Consider the following 11,404-nt stretch of genomic DNA (forward strand, 5'->3'; position numbering starts at 1 on the left):
TGAGAGCGAAGCAAGACTGTCTCCGTGGCGCAAAGGGCTAGCGCGATCGGCTGTTACCCGAAAGGTTCGAGTTTCGAGACCTCCCGGGAGTGGTGTGTTGCTTTTTTCTTTGCGCTGATATCTTTGAAGATATGTTCTGATGGTGGTGAGAGTGGAGCAGGACTGTCTCCGTGGCGCAATTGGCTAGCGCGATTGGCTGTTAACCGAAAGGATGGAGGTTCGAGCACCACCCGGTGGTGGTGCGGCGCTTTTTTTCTTTGCACTGATAACTTTGAAGATATGTTCTGATAGTGGTAAGAGTGGAGCAGGACTGTCTCCGTGGCGCAATTGGCTAGCGCGATCGGCTGTTAACCGAAAGGTTGGAGGTTCGAGCCCTCCCGGTGGCGGTGCGGCGCTTTTTCTTTCTTTGGGGCGATAGCTCTGAAGAAATGGTCTGACGGTGGTGAGAGTGGAGCACGACTGTCTCTTTGGCGCAATTGGCTAGCGCGATCGGCTGTTAACCGAAAGGTTGGAGGTTCGAGCCCACCCGGTGGTGGTGCGGCGCTTTTTTTCTTTGGGCTCATAGCTCTGAAGAAATGTTCTGACGGTGGTGAGAGTGGAGCAGGACAGTCCCCGTGGCGCCATTGGCTAGCGCGATCGGCTGTTAACCAAAAAGATGGATGTTCGAGCCCTCCCGGGTGGGGTGTGTTGCTTTTTTCTTTGCGCTGATAGCTTTGAAGATATTTTCTGATGGTGGTGAGCGTGGAGCACGATTGTCTCCGTTGCGCAATTGGCTAGTGCGATCGGCCGTTAACCGAAAGTTTGGAGGTTCGAGCCCACCTGGTGGTGGTGCGGCGCTTTTTTTTCTTTGGGCTGATAGCTTGAAAGATATGTTCTAATGGTGGTGAGAGTGGAGCAGGACTGTCTCCGTGGCGCAATTGGCCAGCGCGATTGGCTGTTAACCGAAAAGTTGGAGGTTCGAGCCCTCCCGGGAGTGGTGTGTTGCTTTTTTCTTTGTGGTAATAGCTTTGAAGATATGTTCTGATGGTGGTGAGAGTGGAGCACGACTGTCTCCATGGCGCAATTGGCTTGCGCGATCGGCTGTTAACCGAAAGGTTGGAGGTTCGAGCACCACCCGGTGGTGGTGCGGCGCTTTTTTTCTTTGCACTGATAACTTTGAAGATATGTTCTGATAGTGGTGAGAGTGGAGCAGGACTGTCTCCGTGGCGCAATTGGCTTGCGTGATCGGCTGTTAACCGAAAGGTTGGAGTTTCGAGCACCACCCGGTGGTGGTGCGGCGCTTTTTTTCTTTGCACTGATAACTTTGAAGATATGTTCTGATAGTGGTGAGAGTGGAGCAGGACTGTCTCCGTGGCGCAATTGGCTAGCGCGATCGGCTGTTAACCGAAAGGTTGGAGGTTCGAGCCCACCCGGTGGTGGTGCGGCGCTTTTTTTCTTTGGGCTGATAGCTTTGAAGATATGTTCTGATGGTGGTGAGAGCGGAGCAAGACTGTCTCCGTGGCGCAAAGGGCTAGCGCGATCGGCTGTTAACCGAAAGGTTCGAGTTTCGAGCCCTCCCGGGAGTGGTGTGTTGCTTTTTTCTTTGCGCTGATAGCTTTGAAGATATGTTCGGATGGTGGTGAGAGTGGAGCAGGACTGTCTCCGTGGCGCAATGGGCTAGCGCGATCGGCTGTTAACCGAAAGGTTCGAGTTTCGAGACCTCCCGGGAGTGGTGTGTTGCTTTTTTCTTTGCGCTGATAGCTTTGAAGATATGTTCTGATGGTGGTGAGAGTGGAGCAGGACTGTCTCCGTGGCGCAATTGGCTAGTGCGATTGGCTGTTAACCGAAAGTGTGGAGGTTCGAGCCCACCCGTTGGTGGTGCGGCGCTTTTTTTTCTTTGTTCTGATAGCTTTGAAGATATGTTCTGATGGTGGTGAGAGTGGAGCAAGACTGTCCCCGTGGCGCAATGGGCTACCGCGATCGGCTGTTAACCGAAAGGTTGGAGTTTCAAGCCCTCCCGGGAGTGGTGTGTTGCTTTTTTCTTTGCGCTGATAGCTTTGAAGATATGTTCTGATGGTGGTGAGAGTGAAGCAAGACTGTCTCCGTGCGCAATGGGCTAGCGCGATCGGCTGTTAACCGAAAAGTTGGAGTTTCGAGCCCCCCCCGGAGGTGGTGCGGCGCTTTTTTTTCTTTGGGGTGATAGCTCTGAATAAATGTTTTGACGGTGGTGAGAGTGGAGCAGGACTGTCTCCGTGGCGCAATTGGCTTGCGCAATCGGCTGTTAACCGAAAGGTTGGAGGTTCGAGCCCACACGGTGGTGGTGCGGCGCTTTTTTTTGCACTGATAGCTTTGAAGATATGTTCTGATGGTGGTGAGAGTGGAGCAAGACTGTCCCCGTGGCGCAGTGGGTTACCGCGATCGGTTGTTAACCGAAAGGTTGGAGTTTCAAGCCCTCCCGGGAGTGGTGTGTTGCTTTTTTCTTTGCGCTGATAGCTTTGAAGATATGTTCTGATGGTGGTGAGAGTGGAGCAGGACTGTCTCCGTGGCGCAATTGGCTTGCGCGATCGGCTGTTAACCGAAAGGTTGGAGTTTCGAGCCCTCTCGGGAGTGGTGTGTTGCTTTTTTTCTTTGTGGTAATAGCTTTTAATTATGTACTGATGGTGGTGAGAGTGGAGCAGGACTGTCTCCATGGCGCAATTGGCTAGCGCGATTGGCTGTTAACCGAAAGTTTGGAGGTTCGAGCCCACCCGTTGGTGGTGCGGCGCTTTTTTTTCTTTGTTCTGATAGCTCTGAAGAAATGGTCTGACGGTGGTGAGAGTGGAGCACGACTGTCCCCGTGGCGAAATGGGCTAACGCAATCGGCTGTTAACCGAAAGGTTGGAGTTTTGAGCCCTCCCGGGAGTGGTGTGTTGCTTTTTTCTTTGCACTGATAGCTTTGAAGATATGTTCTGATGGTGGTGAGAGTGGAGCAGGACTGTCTCCGTGGCGCAATTGGCTTGCGCGATCGGCTATTAACCGAAAGGTTGGAGGTTCGTGTTCTCCCAGGAGTGGTGCGTTGCTTTTTTCTTTGTGGTAATAGCTTTGAAGATATGTTCTGATGGTGGTGAGAGTGGAGCACGACTGTCTCCATGGCGCAATTGGCTAGCGCGATCGGCTGTAAACCAAAGGTTGGAGTTTCGAGCCCACCCGATGGTGGTGCGGCGCTTTTTTTCTTTGTGGTGATAGCTTTGATGATATGTTCTGATGGTGGTGAGAGTGGAGCAGGACTGTCTCCGTGGCGCAATTGGCTTGCGCAATCGGCTGTTAACCGAAAGGTTGGAGGTTCGAGCCCACCCGGTGGTGGTGCGGCGCTTTTTTTTCTTTGCACTGATAGCTTTGAAGATATGTTCTGATGGTGGTGAGAGTGGAGCAAGACTGTCCCCGTGGCGCAATGGGCTACCGCGATCGGCTGTTAACCGAAAGGTTGGAGTTTCAAGCCCTCCCGGGAGTGGTGTGTTGCTTTTTTCTTTGCGCTGATAGCTTTGAAGATATGTTCTGATGGTGGTGAGAGTGGAGCAGGACTGTCTCCGTGGCGCAATTGGCTTGCGCGATCGGCTGTTAACCGAAAGGTTCGAGTTTCGAGCCCTCCCGGGAGTGGTGTGTTGCTTTTTTCTTTGCACTGATAGCTTTGAAGATATGTTCTGATGGTGGTGAGAGTGGAGCAGGACTGTCTCCGTGGCGCAATGGGCTAGCGCGATCGGCTGTTAACCGAAAGGTTGGAGTTTCGAGCCCTCCCGGTGGTGGTGCGGCGCTTTTTTTCTTTGGGGTGATAGCTCTGAATAAATGTTTTGACGGTGGTGAGAGTGGAGCAGGACTGTCTTCGTGGCGCAATTGGCTTACGCGATCGGCTGTTAACCGAAAGGTTGGAGGTTCGAGCCCTCCCGGGAGTGGTGTGTTGCTTTTTTCTTTGCACTGATAGCTCTGAAGAAATGGTCTGACGGTGGTAGAATGGAGCACGACTGTCCCCGTGGCGAAATGGGCTAACGCAATCGGCTGTTAACCGAAAGGTTGGATATTCGAGCCCTCCCGGGAGTAGTGTGTTGCTTTTTTCTTTGCACTGATAGCTTTGAAGATATGTTCTGATGGTGGTGAGAGTGGAGCAGGACTGTCTCCGTGGCGCAATTGGCTTGCGCGATCGGCTGTTAACCGAAAGGTTGGAGGTTCGAGCCCTCCCAGGAGTGGTGTGTTGCTTTTTTCATGTGGTAATAGCTTTGAAGATATGTTCTGATGGTGTTGAGAGTGGAGCACGACTGTCTCCATGGCGCAATTGGCTAGCGCGATCGGCTGTTAACCAAAGGTTGGAGTTTCGAGCCCACCCGATGGTGGTGCGGCGCTTTTTTTTCTTTGTGGTGATAGCTTTCATGATATGTTCTGATGGTGGTGAGAGTGGAGCAGGACTGTCTCCGTGGCGCAATTGGCTACCGCGATTGGCTGTTAACCGAAAGCTTGGAGTTTCGAACCCTCCCGGGAGTGGTGTGTTGCTTTTTTCTTTGCACTGATAGCTTTGAAGATATGTTCTGATGGTGGTGAGAGTGGAGCAGGACTGTCTTCGTGGCGCAATTGGCTTGCGCGATCGGCTGTTAACCGAAAGGTTGGAGGTTCGAGCACCACCCGGTGGTGGTGCGGCGCTTTTTTTTCTTTGCACTGATAGCTTTGAAGATATGTTCTGATAGTGGTGAGAGTGGAGGAGGACTGTCTCCGTGGCGCAATTGGCTTGCGTGATCGGCTGTTAACCGAAAGGTTGGAGGTTCGAGCCCACCCGGTGGTGGTGCGGCGCTTTTTTTTCTTTGGGCTGATAGCTTTGAAGATATGTTCTGATGGTGGTGAGAAGGGAGCAAGACTGTCTCCGTGGCGCAATTGGCTAGCGCGATCGGCTGTTAACCAAAAGGTTGGAGTTTCGAGACCTCCCGGGAGTGGTGTGTTGCTTTTTTCTTTGTGGTAATAGCTTTCAAGATATGTTCTGATGGTGGTGAGAGTGGAGCAGGACAGTCTCCATGGCGCAATTGGCTAGCGCGATCGGCTGTTAACCGAAAGGTTGGAGTTTCGAGCCCACCCGGTGGTGGTGCGGCGCTTTTTTTCTTTGGGTTGATAGCTCTGAAGAAATGTTCTGACGGTGGTGAGAGTGGAGCAGGACTGTCTCCGTGGCGCAATTGGCTAGCGCGATCGGCTGTTCACCGAAAGGTTGGAGGTTCGAGCCCACCCGGTGGCGGTGCGGCGCTTTTTCTTTCTTTGGGGCGATAGCTCTGAAGAAATGGTCTGACGGTGGTGAGAGTGAAGCACGACTGTCTCTGTGGCGCAATTGGCTAGCGCGATCGGCTGTTAACCGAAAGGTTGGAGGTTCGAGCCCACCCGGTGGTGGTGCGGCGCTTTTTTTTCTTTGGGCTGATAGCTCTGAAGAAATGTTCTGACGGTGGTGAGATTGGAGCAGGACTGTCCCCGTGGCGCCATTGGCTAGCGCGATCGGCTGTTAACCAAAAAGTTTGAGGTTCGAGCCCTCCCGGTTGGGGTGTGTTGCTTTTTTCTTTCCACTGATACCTTTGAAGATATTTTCTGATGGTGGTGAGCGTGGAGCACGATTGTCTCCGTTGCGCAATGGGCTAGCGCCATTGGCCGTTAACCGAAAGGTTGGAGGTTCGAGCCCACCTTGTGGTGGTGCTGCGCTTTTTTTCTTTGGATGATAGCTTGAAAGATATGTTCTAATGGTGGTGAGAGTTGAGCAGGACTGTCTCCGTGGCGCAATTGGCTTGCGTGATCGGCTGTTAACCGAAAGGTTGGAGTTTCGAGCCCACCCGGTGGTGGTGCGGCGCTTTTTTTTCTTTGGGCTGATAGCTCTGAAGAAATGTTCTGACGGTGGTGAGAGTGGAGCAGGACTGTCTCCGTGGCGCAATTGGCTAGCGCGATCGGCTGTTAACCGAAAGGTTGGAGGTTCGAGCCCTCCCGGTGGCGGTGCGGCGCTTTTTCTTTCTTTGGGGCGATAGCTCTGAAGAAATGGTGTGACGGTGGTGAGAGTGGAGCACGACTGTCTCTTTGGCGCAATTGGCTAGCGCGATCGGCTGTTAACCGAAAGGTTGGAGGTTCGAGCCCACCCGGTGGTGGTGCGGCGCTTTTTTTTCTTTGAGCTGATAGCTTTGAAGATATGTTCTGATGGAGGTGAGAAGGGAGCAGGACTGTCTCCGTGGCGCAATTGGCTTGCGCGATCGGCTGTTAACCGAAAGGTTGGAGTTTCGAGCCCTCCCGGGAGTGGTGTGTTGCTTTTTTTCTTTGTGGTAATAGCTTTTAATTATGTACTGATGGTGGTGAGAGTGGAGCAGGACTGTCTCCATGGCGCAATTGGCTAGCGCGATTGGCTGTTAACCGAAAGTTTGGAGGTTCGAGCCCACCCGTTGGTGGTGCGGCGCTTTTTTTTCTTTGTTCTGATAGCTCTGAAGAAATGGTCTGACGGTGGTGAGAGTGGAGCACGACTGTCCCCGTGGCGAAATGGGCTAACGCAATCGGCTGTTAACCGAAAGGTTCGAGTTTCGAGACCTCCCGGGAGTGGTGTGTTGCTTTTTTCTTTGCGCTGATAGCTTTGAAGATATGTTCTGATGGTGGTGAGAGTGGAGCAGGACTGTCTCCGTGGCGCAATTGGCTAGTGCGATTGGCTGTTAACCGAAAGTTTGGAGGTTCGAGCCCACCCGTTGGTGGTGCGGCGCTTTTTTTTCTTTGTTCTGATAGCTTTGAAGATATGTTCTGTTGGTGGTGAGAGTGGAGCAAGAGTGTCCCCGTGGCGCAATGGGCTACCGCGATCGGCTGTTAACCGAAAGGTTGGAGTTTCAAGCCCTCCCGGGAGTGGTGTGTTGCTTTTTTCTTTGCGCTGATAGCTTTGAAGATATGTTCTGATGGTGGTGAGAGTGAAGCAAGACTGTCTCCGTGCGCAATGGGCTAGCGCGATCGGCTGTTAACCGAAAAGTTGGAGTTTCGAGCCCCCCCGGAGGTGGTGCGGCGCTTTTTTTTCTTTGGGGTGATAGCTCTGAATAAATGTTTTGACGGTGGTGAGAGTGGAGCAGGACTGTCTCCGTGGCGCAATTGGCTTGCGCAATCGGCTGTTAACCGAAAGGTTGGAGGTTCGAGCCCACACGGTGGTGGTGCGGCGCTTTTTTTTGCACTGATAGCTTTGAAGATATGTTCTGATGGTGGTGAGAGTGGAGCAAGACTGTCCCCGTGGCGCAATGGGTTACCGCGATCGGTTGTTAACCGAAAGGTTGGAGTTTCAAGCCCTCCCGGGAGTGGTGTGTTGCTTTTTTCTTTGCGCTGATAGCTTTGAAGATATGTTCTGATGGTGGTGAGAGTGGAGCAGGACTGTCTCCGTGGCGCAATTGGCTTGCGCGATCGGCTGTTAACCGAAAGGTTGGAGTTTCGAGCCCTCCCGGGAGTGGTGTGTTGATTTTTTTCTTTGTGGTAATAGCTTTTAATTATGTACTGATGGTGGTGAGAGTGGAGCAGGACTGTCTCCATGGCGCAATTGGCTAGCGCGATTGGCTGTTAACCGAAAGTTTGGAGGTTCGAGCCCACCCGTTGGTGGTGCGGCGCTTTTTTTTCTTTGTTCTGATAGCTCTGAAGAAATGGTCTGACGGTGGTGAGAGTGGAGCACGACTGTCCCCGTGGCGAAATGGGCTAACGCAATCGGCTGTTAACCGAAAGGTTGGAGTTTTGAGCCCTCCCGGGAGTGGTGTGTTGCTTTTTTCTTTGCACTGATAGCTTTGAAGATATGTTCTGATGGTGGTGAGAGTGGAGCAGGACTGTCTCCGTGGCGCAATTGGCTTGCGCGATCGGCTATTAACCGAAAGGTTGGAGGTTCGTGCCCTCCCAGGAGTGGTGCGTTGCTTTTTTCTTTGTGGTAATAGCTTTGAAGATATGTTCTGATGGTGGTGAGAGTGGAGCACGACTGTCTACATGGCGCAATTGGCTAGCGCGATCGGCTGTAAACCAAAGGTTGGAGTTTCGAGCCCACCCGATGGTGGTGCGGCGCTTTTTTTTCTTTGTGGTGATAGCTTTGATGATATGTTCTGATGGTGGTGAGAGTGGAGCAGGACTGTCTCCGTGGCGCAATTGGCTACCGCGATTGGCTGTTAACCGAAAGCTTGGAGTTTCGAACCCTCCCGGGAGTGGTGTGTTGCTTTTTTCTTTGCACTGATAGCTTTGAAGATATGTTCTGATGGTGGTGAGAGTGGAGCAGGACTGTCTTCGTGGCGCAATTGGCTAGCGCGATCGGCTGTAAACCAAAGGTTGGAGTTTCGAGCCCACCCGATGGTGGTGCGGCGCTTTTTTTCTTTGTGGTGATAGCTTTGATGATATGTTCTGATGGTGGTGAGAGTGGAGCAGGACTGTCTCCGTGGCGCAATTGGCTTGCGCAATCGGCTGTTAACCGAAAGGTTGGAGGTTCGAGCCCACCCGGTGGTGGTGCGGCGCTTTTTTTTCTTTGCACTGATAGCTTTGAAGATATGTTCTGATGGTGGTGAGAGTGGAGCAAGACTGTCCCCGTGGCGCAATGGGCTACCGCGATCGGCTGTTAACCGAAAGGTTGGAGTTTCAAGCCCTCCCGGGAGTGGTGTGTTGCTTTTTTCTTTGCGCTGATAGCTTTGAAGATATGTTCTGATGGTGGTGAGAGTGGAGCAGGACTGTCTCCGTGGCGCAATTGGCTTGCGCGATCGGCTGTTAACCGAAAGGTTCGAGTTTCGAGCCCTCCCGGGAGTGGTGTGTTGCTTTTTTCTTTGCACTGATAGCTTTGAAGATATGTTCTGATGGTGGTGAGAGTGGAGCAGGACTGTCTCCGTGGCGCAATGGGCTAGCGCGATCGGCTGTTAACCGAAAGGTTGGAGTTTCGAGCCCTCCCGGTGGTGGTGCGGCGCTTTTTTTCTTTGGGGTGATAGCTCTGAATAAATGTTTTGACGGTGGTGAGAGTGGAGCAGGACTGTCTTCGTGGCGCAATTGGCTTACGCGATCGGCTGTTAACCGAAAGGTTGGAGGTTCGAGCCCTCCCGGGAGTGGTGTGTTGCTTTTTTCTTTGCACTGATAGCTCTGAAGAAATGGTCTGACGGTGGTAGAATGGAGCACGACTGTCCCCGTGGCGAAATGGGCTAACGCAATCGGCTGTTAACCGAAAGGTTGGATATTCGAGCCCTCCCGGGAGTGGTGTGTTGCTTTTTTCTTTGCACTGATAGCTTTGAAGATATGTTCTGATGGTGGTGAGAGTGGAGCAGGACTGTCTCCGTGGCGCAATTGGCTTGCGCGATCGGCTGTTAACCGAAAGGTTGGAGGTTCGAGCCCTCCCAGGAGTGGTGTGTTGCTTTTTTCATGTGGTAATAGCTTTGAAGATATGTTCTGATGGTGTTGAGAGTGGAGCACGACTGTCTCCATGGCGCAATTGGCTAGCGCGATCGGCTGTTAACCAAAGGTTGGAGTTTCGAGCCCACCCGATGGTGGTGCGGCGCTTTTTTTTCTTTGTGGTGATAGCTTTGATGATATGTTCTGATGGTGGTGAGAGTGGAGCAGGACTGTCTCCGTGGCGCAATTGGCTACCGCGATTGGCTGTTAACCGAAAGCTTGGAGTTTCGAACCCTCCCGGGAGTGGTGTGTTGCTTTTTTCTTTGCACTGATAGCTTTGAAGATATGTTCTGATGGTGGTGAGAGTGGAGCAGGACTGTCTTCGTGGCGCATTTGGCTTGCGCGATCGGCTGTTAACCGAAAGGTTGGAGGTTCGAGCACCACCCGGTGGTGGTGCGGCGCTTTTTTTTCTTTGCACTGATAGCTTTGAAGATATGTTCTGATAGTGGTGAGAGTGGAGGAGGACTGTCTCCGTGGCGCAATTGGCTTGCGTGATCGGCTGTTAACCGAAAGGTTGGAGGTTCGAGCCCAACCGGTGGTGGTGCGGCGCTTTTTTTTCTTTGGGCTGATAGCTTTGAAGATATGTTCTGATGGTGGTGAGAAGGGAGCAAGACTGTCTCCGTGGCGCAATTGGCTAGCGGGATCGGCTGTTAACCAAAAGGTTGGAGTTTCGAGACCTCCCGGGAGTGGTGTGTTGCTTTTTTCTTTGTGGTAATAGCTTTCAAGATATGTTCTGATGGTGGTGAGAGTGGAGCAGGACAGTCTCCATGGCGCAATTGGCTAGCGCGATCGGCTGTTAACCGAAAGGTTGGAGTTTCGAGCCCACCCGGTGGTGGTGCGGCGCTTTTTTTCTTTGGGTTGATAGCTCTGAAGAAATGTTCTGACGGTGGTGAGAGTGGAGCAGGACTGTCTCCGTGGCGCAATTGGCTAGCGCGATCGGCTGTTCACCGAAAGGTTGGAGGTTCGAGCCCACCCGGTGGCGGTGCGGCGCTTTTTCTTTCTTTGGGGCGATAGCTCTGAAGAAATGGTCTGACGGTGGTGAGAGTGAAGCACGACTGTCTCTGTGGCGCAATTGGCTAGCGCGATCGGCTGTTAACCGAAAGGTTGGAGGTTCGAGCCCACCCGTTGGTGGTGCGGCGCTTTTTTTTCTTTGGGCTGATAGCTCTGAAGAAATGTTCTGACGGTGGTGAGATTGGAGCAGGACTGTCCCCGTGGCGCCATTGGCTAGCGCGATCGGCTGTTAACCAAAAAGTTTGAGGTTCGAGCCCTCCCGGTTGGGGTGTGTTGCTTTTTTCTTTCCACTGATACCTTTGAAGATATTTTCTGATGGTGGTGAGCGTGGAGCACAATTGTCTCCGTTGCGCAATGGGCTAGCGCCATTGGCCGTTAACCGAAAGGTTGGAGGTTCGAGCCCACCTTGTGGTGGTGCTGCGCTTTTTTTCTTTGGATGATAGCTTGAAAGATATGTTCTAATGGTGGTGAGAGTGGAGCAGGACTGTCTCCGTGGCGCAATTGGCTTGCGTGATCGGCTGTTAACCGAAAGGTTGGAGTTTCGAGCCCACCCGGTGGTGGTGCGGCGCTTTTTTTTCTTTGGGCTGATAGCTCTGAAGAAATGTTCTGACGGTGGTGAGAGTGGAGCAGGACTGTCTCCGTGGCGCAATTGGCTAGCGCGATCGGCTGTTAACCGAAAGGTTGGAGGTTCGAGCCCTCCCGGTGGCGGTGCGGCGCTTTTTCTTTCTTTGGGGCGATAGCTCTGAAGAAATGGTGTGACGGTGGTGAGAGTGGAGCACGACTGTCTCTTTGGCGCAATTGGCTAGCGCGATCGGCTGTTAACCGAAAGGTTGGAGGTTCGAGCCCACCCGGTGGTGGTGCGGCGCTTTTTTTTCTTTGAGCTGATAGCTTTGAAGATATGTTCTGATGGAGGTGAGAAGGGAGCAGGACTGTCTCCGTGGCGCAATTGGCTTGCGCGATCGGCTGTTAACCGAAAGGTTGGAGTTTCGAGCCCTCCCGGGAGTGGTGTGTT

The 11,404-nt window shown here is 52.6% G+C and overlaps 3 non-coding genes across 3 annotated transcripts; all 3 read left to right on the top strand.

The window, feature by feature from the left end:
- The first annotated feature begins 312 nt into the window (after positions 1–312).
- TRNAN-GUU (transfer RNA asparagine (anticodon GUU)) lies at positions 313–386 on the top strand. Its single transcript has one exon. It is a non-coding gene; the product is annotated as a tRNA-Asn (tRNA).
- A 5,504-nt stretch (positions 387–5,890) lies between these two features.
- On the top strand, positions 5,891–5,964 carry TRNAN-GUU (transfer RNA asparagine (anticodon GUU)). The gene has a single exon. It is a non-coding gene; the product is annotated as a tRNA-Asn (tRNA).
- Positions 5,965–11,026: 5,062 nt separating this feature from the next.
- On the top strand, positions 11,027–11,100 carry TRNAN-GUU (transfer RNA asparagine (anticodon GUU)). The gene has a single exon. It is a non-coding gene; the product is annotated as a tRNA-Asn (tRNA).
- The last annotated feature ends 304 nt before the right edge of the window (positions 11,101–11,404 follow it).

The sequence above is a fragment of the Rhipicephalus microplus genome, unplaced genomic scaffold (assembly GCF_043290135.1).
Source record: "Rhipicephalus microplus isolate Deutch F79 unplaced genomic scaffold, USDA_Rmic scaffold_80, whole genome shotgun sequence".
Classification (NCBI taxonomy): Eukaryota; Metazoa; Arthropoda; class Arachnida; order Ixodida; family Ixodidae; genus Rhipicephalus; species Rhipicephalus microplus.